This window comes from Gossypium hirsutum, chromosome A05 (genome assembly GCF_007990345.1).
Source record: "Gossypium hirsutum isolate 1008001.06 chromosome A05, Gossypium_hirsutum_v2.1, whole genome shotgun sequence".
In the NCBI taxonomy this organism is placed as follows: domain Eukaryota; kingdom Viridiplantae; phylum Streptophyta; class Magnoliopsida; order Malvales; family Malvaceae; genus Gossypium; species Gossypium hirsutum.
The window spans coordinates 100426934-100443320 of NC_053428.1; the positions used below are offsets into that span (position 1 = coordinate 100426934).

The 16387-nt window shown below is 39.2% G+C and overlaps 2 non-coding genes across 2 annotated transcripts; one reads left to right on the forward strand and one right to left on the reverse strand.

Annotated features, from left to right (window-relative positions):
- Nucleotides 1-1674: 1674 nt before the first annotated feature.
- Nucleotides 1675-1781, reverse strand: LOC121229929 (small nucleolar RNA R71). Its single transcript, XR_005927880.1, has one exon. It is a non-coding gene; the product is annotated as a small nucleolar RNA R71 (small nucleolar RNA).
- Nucleotides 1782-15927: 14146 nt separating this feature from the next.
- On the forward strand, nucleotides 15928-16033 carry LOC121230155 (small nucleolar RNA R71). Its single transcript, XR_005928107.1, has one exon. It is a non-coding gene; the product is annotated as a small nucleolar RNA R71 (small nucleolar RNA).
- Nucleotides 16034-16387: the final 354 nt, after the last annotated feature.

The following is a 16387-nucleotide window of genomic DNA, read 5'->3' on the forward strand; positions in this document are numbered from 1 at the left end:
CTAGAGAAGGAAGAAAAGGAGGAAAGAGTAGGGGGTAAGGAATTACTCCAAGAAAGCCGATTAATTCATCTCAGAAGTCGGATTCATCATCAAGACTGAAGATTTCTCCTCAATTCCCCTTCAGAAGTTTTGGGTTATCTTTATGTTTTGTATTCTTTATTATTCTGAGATGTTTTCTTATTTAGTTTTGAACTAAATCCCCTAAATAGATAAGGGGAATGAAACCTAAGACGAATCTTGTTATTATTTTCTGACTTGTATGATAAATATTTGACTTGTTCTTAATTATGTGTTCTTAATTCTTGTTTTGATATCCAAGGATACCGATTCAAGATAAGCTCTTATTCAGAGGAGGAATAGACCCTGTCTAAGAGTACATTTGTCATAATAAAGCGGAGTTGATTGCGCGCCTAGACATAGGGTGACAAGATTTTTCCGGATTAGGGTGAAACCTAATAAGAGGATCCATAGATCGAGTTAATGTAACCCTAGAGTGTTAATTAGAGAAAAGTCTCGGTTATTCAATCTAGGGATTAGACGTTATTAGTCTTGAATAGGGATAATAACATAACTTAGGGATCTCTACGGAACAACTTAAATGAATAAATCGTCCGATTCGGAGTTAGAATAACAAGTACAGTCTAGGTGGATTTTTCCTTAGGTATTGTCTTCATTCAATCGATTTTTCCAAAAGTAATTCCCCAATTCTATTCTCTATGCATTCTTAGTTTAGATAATTAGTTATTTAAAACAAAAACCTCTTTATTCTTAGGCTAGATAATAAAAAGACAGTCATTACTAGTACTTTTAGTTCCTTTGGGTTCGACAATCCGGTCTTGCAAAAACTATACTACTGTTTGATAGGTACACTTGCCTACATCGCGATAATAGTTAGTTCAAGAATGAGTAATTATAAATATTTAACACCTATCAAGAAACCTCGCAATCAAGTTTTTGGCTCCGTTGCCGGGGAACTAAGATATTAGGAACGCTTATTTTTTATTACTTTAGCCATTTATTTTTCTTGCAATTGAATTGAATTTTATTGTTATTATTATTTATTAATTTACTTTTTCATTCTCTTGGCAGGTTTTTATAGTTTATGACTAGAAGAAACTCGTTAGGACCATTATTGTTTGACGAAAAAAAAGATCGTATAGTTCGCAGAAATCAAAGAGAAATAAGGCGAAGCTTAAGATACACAGAGAACGAGCAAGAAGATGATATTCAACCCCAACCAAAGAGATGGCTGAAAACCAAGGCAATCAGCTACCTCCTGCAATTGCGGTTAATCAAAATCCTGCTCCGCGCACCATGTATGATTATGCTAAACCTTCTTTAACAGGAAATGAATCGAGCATAGTTAGACCTGCTGTAGCTGCAAATACTTTTGAATTAAAACCTAACACTATTCAAACGATACAACAATTTGTTCAGTTTGATGGTTTGCAGGACGAGGATCCCAACGCTCATTTAGCCAACTTCTTAAAACTATGCGATACATTTAAAATTAATGGTGTCTCTGATGATGCTATTCGTCTTTGGTTATTCCCTTTTTCATTGAGGAACAAAGCTAAACAGTGGTTAAACTCGTTACCACAATGGTCAATTACTACATGGGAACAAATGATCGAAAATTTTTTACTAAAATATTTTCCACTGGCTAAAACGGCTAAATTACGTAATGATATCTCTTTTTTTGTGCAGATGGATTTAGAAACACTCTACGATGCATGGGAGAGATACAAGGACCTTTTGAGAAGGTGGCCTCACCATGGGTTACCGCTTTGGCTACAGGTTCAAACGTTCCATAATGGCCTGAATCTTTCGACTCGACAAATGATTGACGCAGCTGCTGGCAGAACCATCAATAATAAAACACCTGAAGATGCCTATGAGTTTATAGAGGAGATGTCACTGAATAACTATCAGTGGCAAGTCATGAGGACAAAGCCAATGAAAAAAGCCTGCGTTTATAATGTCAATTCGATCACCATGCTCTCTAATCAGGTTGAACTCTTAAATAAAAAGATTGATGGTTTTCTTAGTTCTTCGCAGTGCGAAGCAAGTGAAGGTGGAACAAGCCATTCGGAATACCAACTTTATGGCCACAACATGGATAACGAGCAATTAAATTACATGGGTAATAATCCTCGACCTCAAAACAATCCATATAGTAACACTTACAACGCAGGTTGGAGGAACCACCCCAATTTCTCATGGAGCGGTCAAGGAAATCAAAGACCACAACCAGCTCTAGGCTACCAACAACCACTCTACCAATAGGAAAAGAAGCCGAACCTTGAAGAGATGCTTTCAAAGTTTATTTCGGTGTCAGAAACTCGTTTCCAGAACACCGAGGCAACACTTAAAAATCAACAAGCGTCAATCCAAGGGCTCGAAACTTAGATAGGCTAGCTTTCCAAACTAATTTCCGAACGACCACAAGGTAGCTTGCCAAGTAATATGAACCCAACCCAAGGGAACAGCTAAACGCAATTAATATTCAAGATAAAGAAGGAGTTGTTGAGCCTGAACCAGAACCGAGGCAAGAAACTGTGGTAAGCAAAGGTCAAGGTGAGGTAGATTACAATAAAAACAAAACAGTGAATGTCGAATATAAACCTCGTGTGCCATACCCCAACGCGACAAGAAGGATCTCTCAGATGAACAATTTGGTAAATTCCTTAAACTCTTAAAAAAATTACATATTAACTTATCGTTTATTGAAGCTCTATCGCAGATGCCAAATGCAATGAAATTCTTAAAAGAGCTTTTAGCAAATAAGCGGAAGTTGGACAAGGCATCGCATGTGGAGCTAAATGCAGTGTGCTCAGCTATTCTGAAAAATAAGCTACCGAACAAACTAACAGATCCAGCGAGTTTTATGATTCCTTGCTTAATTGGTAGTTTAGATATTAATAATGCATTAGTTGATTTAGGGGCTAGTATCAACGTCATGCCTTATAAAATGTTTAAGTAACTAGGTTTCGTGAAACCCAAACTGACTAGGATGAGCATTCAACTAGAAGATAAAACTATAAGATTTCTTAGGGGTCTTATTGAAGATGTGCTAGTAAAAATCGATAAATTTATATTTCCCGTTGACTTCATTGTTTTAGACATAGAGGAGGATAGCAACACTCCTTTAATTCTGGGAAGGCCCTTTCTAGCAACTGCTAAAGCAATTATTGATTTTGGAACAGGTGAGCTCACGCTTCTCATAGGAAACAAAACACTCACCCTTCAAGCTCGCAATTCGGACAACAAATCGGAAATTGAAGGTGATCGTCTAAACCATTCTATTAAAACTGACCACATGATACAAGCCACTTTGCAGGAGATAAGTCTGAAGAAAGTACATAAGCCACTCTCAAACAATAGTAAAGGATCTATTCATGAAGAACGAAGGCTGCAAATAGAGGAGCTAGATGAATGGCAATACATAAATCGAGAACACACGATAAAATGAAACTACGCCAAGATGAGCTTGATACCTCTCTAAATCAACTAACAGTTAGAGATAAAGTCTCATTAGATGCCACAGATCCCCACATTGTCACTACCACACCAAATGAAGAAATCCCTCTTACGGTACTCAGCATTTTTCCATTCAGTACGGTGGAGGTGAGTCATCCCAAGTTTGGCACTTTTAAGGTAAACAACACTCGTTTAAAACTTTATTTTAAGATTGATAGCAGGAATGAGGAGTATAAACTCCTTGAACCACCATGATCATTCAACAGAGAGGTAAGTCGAGCTTAGACTATAAATAAGCGCTTCTTGGGAGGTAACCTGAGCACTAACTGTATTAACTTCTTTAAAAATTTAGTCTTCAACATCTAACTTACTAACGGAGGTCTCGAACACAGGTTTTCCACAAAGACACGGCCAAGCACACGGGCATGCTTATGGTCGTGTGAAAATAGGGCAAGGATTTCCCCAAACACGGGCTACGATAAAATGCCACGATCGTGCGACATGGCCGTGGTCGAGCCTGCCAAAACAACATAGGCATGCGACATGCCCGTGTGGAAAACCCGTGGTTGAAACTCAGAAACTAGCACGGGCGTGCGACACGCCCGTGTCTCATACCCGTGGTCGAACCTGTTAGATTGACACGGGCGTGGGGATTTCCCACACAGGCATGGGAGAAGTGAACGAAGCTAGACACGGTTGTGCAACACGGCCATGTGAACCCACATGCCCGAGGTACACAGGCGTGGGACAAATTCCAGACGTGCCCAAATAGGAAAAATGCAAAACGCACAGGCAAAATTTGGGGAACACGGGCTTGTGCCATGGCCGTGTGGCCCAAAATCTATAAATACCCTGCACTGTTCACTTTCTTCCCCATTCAAAAACCCTAACCCTAGCCGCTGCAACTCCACACGGCCTCCCTACTACGGTCGTGCGCCGGTTCCCACTCCATTTTTGACGCTTAATCTCTTTCCCCTAGCATTTGTTTACTCCTTTCATTTCTATTTTACTTATTTCTAATGCTTAGTATCAACATAATCTTCATATCTTTTGAACTATTCTTCATTTTGCTCATTATTCTATCATTTAATTTGCATTGTTAGGTTAGCCATGACATTACTATGCTTCTTCTCATGCTATTACCATGCCAATGTCTATTATTTAATATGCATTCCTAGGTTAGTTATCATACATTCCGTGTTAAATTCAGATTAGGAAAACCTCATACCCATTACATTTCTATTCTCATTCTCATTGTTATTTTGGTTGAGTTTGCTTCATATTAGTAGTCTTGGCTAAAATAGTTAGTTGAAATTCATGACTTTTTACTTCTTCGAATTTGTTTACTTATTATTATTATTCTTTATATTACAGGCTTTTAATGTCGTCTTCACAAGGAAAGAAGGCCACTGTCCCTGCTTTCAGAAAACGGAAGAGAGCATCATCTTCTGCGGGTCCAACAGCGAAAATCCGTCACCCCCTCCTACAGTTTCCCCGTGGGCCTCAGGAAGAACTTTTTCAGATACTTCGGGCCCGAGTTTTAATTGCGGGCCACTACATTGACTGATGCGATTCGGGCCCTCTTAACCACCGACCCTTGGGAGCTATTTTTTGGGATCATCGAACCAATATACCTTGAGCTCACGATGGAACTATGCTCAACGTTCCATCTCCAGACCGTAATGACGAACTACGATGATCCCGGCATGGTGCAATTTCACCTAGGTGGATTAGTCTGCCAGCACAGTGTCCCAGAATTCAGTACGGCATTGGGTTTATATACGGAGGAGTTTAAGGAAGAGAATGACTTAGATGCTCTCACTCGCCACATACATTTCTCTCCCCTCGAAGTGCTAGCACACATTGGCCCCTGGCGCAGCCACCTACAATCCTAGCCACTCCAAGGCATCAGTTCTCCCACCATCCCTGAGTTACCTACACGCCATTTTGGCTCACACGATTAAAAGGAGGCAAGAGAGCACTGGCGTCGTCAACACTCACGACGCCTACTTTTTATGGTGCATGTCGTACAGACACGTCATTGGCCTTGCCTATTTCATCGCCCTCAAAATTCAGCACTAGACGGAGTGGCATTGGAAGGGGGTCATCTCCATTGGCCCCTACATGACTTGACTGGCGCGACACTTCGGGCTCCTCAGCACCGCGGCCTAAGAATCATCCCTCACCCTCATTGGCCAGATGTCTCCACACGGCATCTCGAGTATGCTTAGCCTGAGGATGATCGAGAGGCGCCGAGGAACCTACCCTCCCCAGTATCGTCTTGCCCAATCTACCGAGGGGGAGGCCTACAAGGACATTCATGATGATGTCCCCCCATAGCACGAGGACCCACCGCCTCAGCCACCAGTACCCTCTTGTCTAGTTCATGTGGCGGCTTCATATGCTGACATCTCTGAGTGCCTCACGCGATTCGAGCAGCAATGTTTTCAACGATTTGATAACATTGATGCTACTCTATAGTAGATTTGTCAGCACCTCCACATCTCATTGCCAGTCCCACCTCGCGAACCATCCAGCGATGAAGATGTTGAAAAACATTTATTTATAATTTTATGTTTTTAATTTTTATTAAAACTACTTTTTATTTTTATTAGATTTTAAAAATTTTATTTTTAATTATTAATTTCGGTTATTTCTTTTTGAGTAATTATTCCTCCTAATATCCCCTAAAAAGTTCCTGATTTTATCACAGTTATATAGAGCTCTTAAGCTCATCATCACATAGGAACTAAAACTCCACTGGGAAAGGTTCTCCACGACTGCCATGTCCTGCTCGCCCACGACCATAGCTACCGCTAGAGATAATATCCTTTTGGCGTAGGACTTATGGCCTAATGAACCTCTATGACCGTCGGAGTATCCTCCTCCACTCTTGAACCGATTACTCTCCAGAACTCCAGTTCGAGGAAATCATCATACAGGAAGTTCCACTTCTCTCCCTATCTTATTTTTATACTCTAATGTCTATTTTTGTACATTGAGGGCAATGTACATCTTAAGTGTGGGGGGGTATTTATTTCATTATCAGAAAAATCCCTGAAGGATTTCCTTGTTCTCTTGAAAAAGCTTTCATATCATTTTTAGGATAAATTTTAATTGATTTATGATTTTGATTGATATATTTTGAATTAAAACATAGGAAATTATGCATTGATTGTTTAAACTTTAAGACATTAGAGAATCAAGCATGATGAGTTGATTTTTAAGAATTTAAAATCTTAGGCTGTTTCCCTAAAGTTTAGGTATTACTTAGAGTTGGAATTCACAAGTTGTTAAACATCAAAAAACCATAATTTTTGTGAGATTTTTTAGCCTTTTGAGCATCTATTAATTCTTTTCATGCTCAGTTTTATTATTGCTTTGAGTGCATCAGTATTGAACCATTATTCTAGAACTTGCTTAATTATGCATGTCGAGACCACACCATTTGATTTGATATGTCAAAATGATTAAGTCACTTAGGATTAACCCACTCATGCCATGAAAAGCCTACCTCCACGATTAACCCTTAGTAAACCCCATTGAGCCTAACAAGCCATTTCTTGTATTACCCTTAATATTAACCTTTAAACTATTATTGTTGAAATCCCCTAAATTAATTTAAGCCCTATTTTTATCGAGATTTGAATTGAAATCGTTGCTTAGCTATGTTTTATTCTACTTTGTAATTTAATGTGTTCTTAAAAAAACATGTATACATATTAGTAGTGATCTTCTGTTTGTAAGCTTCAGAAGTTAAATTCCTTAGTCTGAGAAGAAGCTCTATTGTATGTAAGTGATGATTAACTCTTTTTCTAGTTAGGTAATTTTTCAATTCAATCTCGATTCTAACCCTTTCTTTCAGCTTGTGACCATACCCCCTAACCAAACCTCATTACAACCCTCTAAAGACCTTTTTGATTGATGTATCATCTTAAATTATAGTGGTGGGGATTTGATTTTCATGCAAGCCTATGGTAATGACTTTTCATTATTGACTATTGAGTGCTTTATTTTTTGTCCTTAAACACCTCGAGTGATTTGAGTGAATCTGTAGTGAGGATGTGAAACTCTGTGATATTCTGAATCAAAGGTAATTACTTAAATGAGGAGAGACACCTATGTTTCCATGATTAAATACTCAACTTGAAATGTTTGAAACTTTTATGTACTTTTAGTTGAATTCTCAATGTATGATTACCTATGGATTATTATGAGATATTATCAATAGAAATTATAAGTTGAGAAGAATTTATTTTGATTATGAGTTGAGAATTTTTCTTTAGGACAAGCAAATGCTTAAGTGTGGGGGTATTTGATAAACCATAATTTATACATATTTTTACCCCATGTTTAACACATTTTATGGATGATTTTCCATTAGAATTGGTGAATTCGATGCTCCTAATGCTTTAATTTCATGTTTTACACTTAGGAGAGCATAGGAGAGCGAAAGGAACGAGAAACGGGCCAAAAACGGAGAAAATGGGCCAAAGTACGAAATCAACACGGCCTGGACCTCCTCACATGGGCAGACCACACGACCGTGTTAATTTGGCAGGCTCGAGCACAGCCTGAAGTAATCGCACACGGGCATGTCCCTGCCGAGCCCAAGTTGAGTCTAATTCGGAAAAGGCTAATTTTGGGGCTTTTAGGCTTTCCAAAGCCTGTAAATACACCCTAGAGAAGCAAGAAAAGGAGGACAGAGTAGGGCATAAGCAATTACTCCAAGAAAGCCGATTGATTCATCTCAGAAGTCGGATTCATCATCAAGACTGAAGATCTCTCCTCAATTCCTCTTCAGGAGTTTTGGGTTTTCTTTATGTTTTGTATTCTTTATTATTCTGAGATGTTTTCTTATTTAGTTATGAACTAAATCCCCTAAATAGCTAAGGGGAATGAAACCTAAGACGAATCTTGTTATTAGTTTCTATATTGTATGATAAATATTTGACTTGTTCTTAATTGTGTGTTGTTAATTCTTGTTTTGATATCTCAAGATACCGATTCAAGATAAGCTCTTATTCAGAGGAGGAATAGACCCTGTCTAAGAGTACATTTGTCATAATTAAGTGGATTTGATTGCGCGCCTAGACATAGGGTGACAAGATTTTGCCGGATTAGGGTGAAACCTAATAAGGGGATCCATAGATCGAGTTAATGCAACCCTAGAGTGTTAATTAGAGAAAAGTCTCAGTTATTCAATCTAGGGATTAGACATTATTAGTCTTGAATAGGGATAATAACATAACTTAGGGATCTCTACAGAACAACTTAAATGAATAAATCGTCCGATTCGGAGCCAGAATAACAAGTACAGTCTAGGTGGATTTTTCCTTAAGTATTGTCTTCATTCAATTGATTTTTCCAAAACCAATTCCCCAATTCCATTCTCTTTGCGTTCTTAGTTTAGATAATTAGTTAGTTAAAACAAAACCTCTTTATTCTTAGGCTAGACAATAAAAAGATAGTCATTACTAGTACTTTTAGTTCCTTTAGGTTCGACAATCCGGTCTTTCTAAAAATATACTACTTTTCGATAGGTACACTTGCCTACATCGCGATAATAGTTAGTTCAAGAACGAGTAATTATAAATATTTAAAACCTATCATGAAACCTCGTGATTAGGTAGGTTCCTCGGCGCTTTTCGATCATCCTCATGCTTAGCATGGTTGAGATACCTGTGGAGACATCTGGCCAATGAGGGTCAAGGATGATTCCTGGCCGCGGTGTTGAGGAGCTCGAAGTGTCGAGCCAACCGAGTAACATAGGGGTTAATGGAGATGACCCCCTTTCTATGCCGCTCTGTCTGCTATTGAATGGCGAGGGCAATAAAATAGGCAAGGTCGATGACGTACCCGTGTGACATACACCATAGAAAGTAGGCGTCGTGAGTGTTGACGACGCCAGTGTTGTAACACCCCTCACCCGTATCTGGTACCGGGATAGGGTTCAAGGCCTTACCGAAACTTTTTATTTAAAAATTTAAGACCGGGAACATCCCATAACTATAGAAAATTTTCCTTATTTAGGAGTGTCACATGCCCGTGTGTGTGGGCCGTGTGGGCTCACATGCCCGTGTATCTTAGGGCCAAGTCACATGCCCGTGGTCTCACCCCGTGTCCAAAACTTGAGCATTCTATTAAATTAACACAGCCTAGGCACACGCCTGTGTGACCTACCCATGTACTAATTTGACTTAAAGTTTTAGGTGCAGGGGACACACGGTCACAACGCACACCTGTGGGAGGGAACCGTGTGTCACACACGGCCTAGACACATGCCCATGTGTCTAACCATGTGGACTCTGTTGGGCTATTTTCCAAGCCTAAGATCACCATTTCCTACCTCTTATGCTTAGAAAATTTCAGAGTTTGCGAGAAAACATGACTTTACACTTGTAATTAATCTTAATAAGACTCATTGTATGGAAACCTCATATCATTGGTTTCACACAAAAAGGTTATTCCCATTTAGTATTCATGGGTTCTTACGTTATTGTATTACATTCAAAACTTGGCTCGTTTTTGAACTCATTGCCACTTGTAGCAACCAAACATAATGAAGCATAAACATGCATATAAAGGCAGGTCATAGCCTACTTTCAAATATTCCATTTTCCATGCCCTTATACAAAAAAATGAATGCATCTTTACATGCCTTCTTTTGGGCAATTCAAATGACACATATGACAAAATACTCAAAGCCGTATACATGCCATTAACAAAATAGAAGTGTCTTTATACCAAAGCTTGACTAGTTGATAGTGTGTTGGCTCTCCAATCGTCTTCCAATCCTTATGAGTCCTCGAGCTCTGTAAAACAGGGAAAAGAGTGGCGGTAAGCATTTTCATGCTTAGTAAGTTCGAATAATCGGAAAGTAAACTTACCGGGTAATTAGCATACATCCATACTTAATTCATGAAATAATCCATTTATGAAATGATTTCCTATCACATGCACTCAATCAATGAGTTAGTCACATAATCATGTATCTTGTAATTTAACTAGATGAGCTCATCATTTAACATTTCATTCATAGATGTATTCCGCGTAAATCTCGTTGAGTTTTTAGGGAATCTCGATGGAATACCCATTATCCGTCAATTCTCACGAATGATCATTTTACATATATGCACTCCCGTGAACCTCACATTTCATGGCGGAATTACCAGTCCAGGCTAAATTCCTCATATCATGAACTCGTAAGGTGATGTCGGGATTACCAGTCTAGGCTAAATTCTTTATAGTGACAAACACCTTTAATGATCTCGGATCTGAATTACCAATCCAGGCTAAATTCAGACCCTAATCGGATTACCCGTCCGGGCTAAATCCATATTGCACACACATTCTTCGGGAGGCTTGATCATTCAAGGAACACCCATCTGGGCTAGATTCCTTTTCATACTTGGGATCACGGATTACCCTTCCGGGCTAAATCCTTACTGCAACACACGCAGGATCTCAGTTCACATGTCAATGAGGAGTTATCCATAGATTTCCCTTTTTAACCTCAACTGAGACGGTTATCAACAATTCATTATCAAAGATGCATTTTCATGCCATATATAAATGCAATTATCATGCATACATAAATCATGCAATTATACATATTAGGGGTTTACTTTAAGTTATCCGAACTTACCTGGTATTCTTTTCGGGATTATGTTTCGGTTATTCCGAAACTTTGCATTTACCACGATCGACCTCCGAAATTTGTTCCTCGGGGTCTATAACAGAAAAATTAACTCATTAATAGCCCTCATTATACATTTCAGGTTTAATATCTACCCCGATCCAAATGATCATTTTGCCCCTAACCTTTGATATTTTTACGATTTAGTCCCTAGGTTCGTATAATGAAACACATGCAATTTCTATCTTACCCAAACCTAACCGAAAATTTTTCTCTTATCTCAACCCACATTCTCCATTATTTTCCTCATCTCTACCACACATTTACATCTTTTGCAAAATGGTCCCTATAAGGGTTTCTCATGAAAACCAACTTGGAAAAGATGTTTAACACACATTTATGTTTCATATTCTTCCATAATCCATCAAAATACCAATAACTCATGCATGGGTAAATTTTTGAACATGAACCCTAGCATGAAATATGGGTAGAAATGAAGAGAGCAAGCTACCGGGATTTCAAAAATACAAAGAACATGAAAAACGGGGCTTGGGAGCACTTACTATTTAGCTTGGAAAGCTTGAAAACCCTAGCTATGGTGACTGTTGAAATTCGGCTGGATGAAGGAGAAAATGAGCTGATTTTGGTTTATTTTTCCCATTTTATTTCATTAAAAACCTAATGACCAAAATGCCCTTATGCCCTTTCTTTAAAATTTCATCCATGCAAGCCCATTTTTGTCCAAAAATTTAAAATTTAGGAAAATTGCTCTCCAAGACCTTCTAATTCATAATCTAAAGCAATTTCATACGGATTGCATCTAGAAACCAAGTTTTGCAATTTATTCTAGTCCCTGATTTCCAATTGGACACCTTATACTTAAAATTTCTTCATGAAACTTTAACATATGCATATACTCATATTTTAGGCCTCATAATAACCATAAAATAAATATTTTGATGTCAGATTTGTGGTCTCGAAACCACTATTCCGACTATGCCCTATTTTAGGATGTTACAAGTGCTCTCTCGCCTTCCTATTAACATGTGAGCCAAAATGGCGTGTAGGTACCTCAGAGATGGAGGGAGAGACGATGCCTTGGAGTGGCTAGGATTATAGGTGGCTGAACTCAGTACTAGTGCATCGCAACACCGTGAAGGAGAATGATGGATGTGGCGGTTGAGAGCATTTAAGTCATTCTCCTCCTTGAACTCTTACATATATAAGCCCAGTGCAATATTGAATTCTAGGACGCTTAGCTGGCAGACTAATTCGCCTAGGCAAAATTGGACCATGCAAGGATCATCGTAGTTTGTCATTACGGTTTGAAGATGAAACGTTGAGCATAGTTCCATCGTGAGCTCAAGATGTGTTGGCTCAAGAATCCCAAAGACAATCTCCCAAGGGTCGGTGGTTAGGAGGGCCCGAATCGCATCAGCAACTGAACTTGTTCTACTGTAGCCCAGTCGATGTAGTGACACGAAATTAAAGGTCAGGACCAGAGTATTTGGAAAAGTTCTTCTTGGGGCCCGATGGGGAATCGCAGGAAAGGGTGGCGAATTTTCGCGGTGGGACCCGAAGAAGATGACGCTCACTTCCTTCTCTTTGAAGTAGGGATAGCGGTTTTCTTTCCTCGTGAAGAGGACATTGTATACCTGCAAGCAAAACCATTATTTCGTCGTGAGGAATGTTCAAGGTAATACAAAAGCAAATCCAAAAAGGCAGAAGTCATAAATTAGAACTAATAATCTCAGTCACAACTACTAGCAAACTTAATCAAAAATAATTTTATGGTGTATCATTAGAATGACAATAGTATGAGTTTCTTAAAAAAATGGCAAATAATTCTATGTTAGTACATTTTATTGATGGAGAATATCAACCCAAAAGTCATGAGTATTTTCAGTTTAAACTAATAAAATGTAGTAGATAAATCATGCAACGAGGAAGAACTTCAACATGAAAAGATAATAACTACTCTAGATATGAAATGTGAGTGATAAAGAGATGAAAAAAACATAAAAAATGCATAGTGCTATGATAACTTAACATGAAAAATGAGTGCAATTAAAGGGAAAAGAGTAAAGAAACGCTAGAAAGGGGGGAATGAGCGTCAAAAATGGAGTTGGAGGGTACTCATGAGCGTGGCGGGGAAGGCGTGTGGACTTGCAGCAGCTAGGGTTAGGGTTTTTGGGTGAAGAAGACAATGAATAGTGCAGCCTATTTATAGATTTTGGGGCACATGGCCAGGTAACACGCCCGTGTTCCCCAATTTCAGCCCGTGTGATTCGCGAATTTTGAATTTAGGTGCGTCTGACATTTAGTCCATGCCCGTGTTCCTTGGGCATGTGGCTGTACACAGCCGTGTCGCACGACCGTGCTTGGCTTCGTTCGCTTCTCCCACGCCCCTGTATGTAGGCCCACGCCCCTGTATGTAGGCCCACGCTCGTGTTAATTTAACAGGTTCGACTACGGCTGCTATACATGGGCGTGTCACACACCCGTGCTATTCTCTCAAGTTCAACCACAGTTCTGCAGCACGGGTGTGTCAAACGCCCGTGTTATCTTATTAGGTTCGCCCACGGCCATGTCGCACGGCCGTGGCGATTTATAGTAGCCCGTGTTTAGGGCAAATCTTTACCCTATTTCCACACGGTCCTAAGCACGCCCGTGTGATAGGCAGTGTCTGTGTGGGAAACCTGTATTCAAAAGCTCTGTTAGTAAGTTAGGTGTTAAACACTAAAATTTAAAGAAGTTAATAGAGTTAGTGCTCGGGTTGCCTCCCGAGAAGCGCTTATTTATAGTCTAAGCTCGACTTACCTCTCCATTGAATGGTCATGGTGGTTTGAGGAGTTTATACTCCTCATTCCTACTATCATTCTCATCAAAATAAGGTTTTAGACGGGTGTTGTTTACCTTAAAAGTGTCGAACTTGGGATGAGTTACCTCGACTGTACCGAATGGGAAAATGCTAAGTACCATAAGAGGGATTTCTTCATTCGGTTTGGTAGTGACAATGTAAGGATCTGCGGCATCTAATAATACTTTATTTCCAACCTTAAGTTGATTTGGGAAGGTATTGAGCTTGTTCTGGCATAGTTTTGGTTTATCGTGTGTTCTCGGTTTATGCGTCTGCCATTCATCTAGCTATTCAATTTGTAGCCTTCGATCTTCATGAATAGGTCCATTGCTACTACTTGAGAATGGCTCATGTACTTCCTTCAGACCCATTTCCTGCAAAGTAGGTTGCACCATACTGTCAGTTTTAGTAGAATGGTTTTGACGATCACCTTTAATTTCCGATGTGTTGCCAGAATTGCGAGCTTGAAGGGTGATTGTTTCGTCTCCCACACGGAGTGTGAGCTCACCTGTGCCAACATCAATAATCGTTTTAGCAGTTGCTAAAAAGGGCCGTCCTAAAATCAAAGGAGTGTTGCTATCCTCCTCTATGTCTAGAACAATGAAGTTAACGGGAAATATAAATTTATCGATTTTAACTAGGACATCTTCAATAATACCCTAGGAAATCTTATAGTTTTATCTGTTAATTGAATGCTCATCCAAGTCTGTTTGGGTTTCCCAAGACCTAATTGTTTGAACATTTTGTAGGGCATGACGTTAATACTAGCCCCTAAATCAGCTAATGCATTATTAACATCTAAACTACCAATTAAGCAAGGAATCGTAAAACTCCCTGGATCTTTTAGTTTCTTGGGTAGTTTATTCTGTAGAATAGTTGAGCAAACTGCATTTAGCTCCACATGCGATGCCTCGTCCAACTTTCGCTTATTTCCTAAAAGCTCATTTAAAAATTTTATTGCGTTTGGCATCTGCAATAGAGCTTCAATAAACGATAAGTCAATATGTAAATTTTTAAGAGTTTAAGGAATTTACCAAATTGTTCATCTGAGCGGTCTTTCCTTTTTGTGTTGGGGTATGGTACACGAGGTTTATATTCGACATTCATTGATTTGTTTTTATTGTGACCTACCTCACTTTGACCTCTGCTCACCACAGTTTCTTACCTCAGTTCTGGCTCAGGCTCAACGAATCCTTCTTCATCTTGAACATTATCGCGTTGAGCTGTTCCCTTGGGTTGGGTTCAGTATTACTTGGCAAGCTACCATGTGGTCGTTCGGAGATTAGTTTGGAAAGCTGGCCTATCTGAGTTTCGAGCCCTTGGATCGACGCTTGTTCATTTTTGAGTCTGTCTCGGTGTTCTGAAAACGGGTTTCTGACATCGAGATAAATTTAGACAGCATCTCTTCAAGGTTCAATTTCTTTTCCTATTGATAGGGTGGTTGTTAAAAACCCAGAAGATGTTGTGGTCTTTGATTTCCTTAACCGCCCCACGAGAAATTGGAATGGTTCCTCCAACTTGCATTATAAGTGTTACTATATGGGTTATTTTGGGATCTAGAGTTATTGTTACCCATATATTGGACTTGTTCCTCCTCGATGCTAGGGTTGAAGGGCTGATACTCTGTGCATGCTCCTCCTCCATTCGTCTCGCACCTCATTCCTTGATGTACCTGAGTAGAACAAAGTAAACCATCAATCTTTTTATTTAAAAGTTCTACCTGGTTTGACAACATAGTAACCAAATCGACGTTATAAATGCATGCTGTTTTAGTTGGCTTAGTCCTCATGACTTGCCACTGATATTTATTCAGTGACATCTCTTCAATAAATTCATAAGCCTCTTCAGGTGTTTTGTTGTTGATGGTTCCCCTGCTGCTGCATCAATCATTTTTCTTGTCGAAGGGTTCACACCATTGTAGAATGTTTGAACTTGCAACCATAGAGGTAGTCCATGGTGACGGCACCTTCGCAGTAGGTCCTTGTATCTCTCTCATGCATCGTAAAGAGTTTCTAAGTCCATCTGCACAAATGAAGAGATATCATTATGTAATTTGGCAGTTTTAGCCGACGTAAAATGTTTTAATAAAAATTTTTTGGTCATTTGTTCCCAAGTAGTAATTGACTCTCGTCGTAACGAGTTCAACCACTGTTTAGCTTTGTTCCTCAATGAAAAAGGGAATAACCGAAGACGAATGGCATTTTCAGAAACGCCATTAATTTTAAATGTATCGCAGAATTCCAAGAAATTTGCCAAGTGAGTGTTTGGATCCTCATCCTGCAAACCATCAAACTGAACAAATTGCTGTATCATTTGAATAGTGTTAGGTTTTAGTTCAAAATTATTCGCAGCAATAGCAGGCCTAACAATACTTGACTCAGTTCCTGTTAAAATAGGTCTAGCATAAT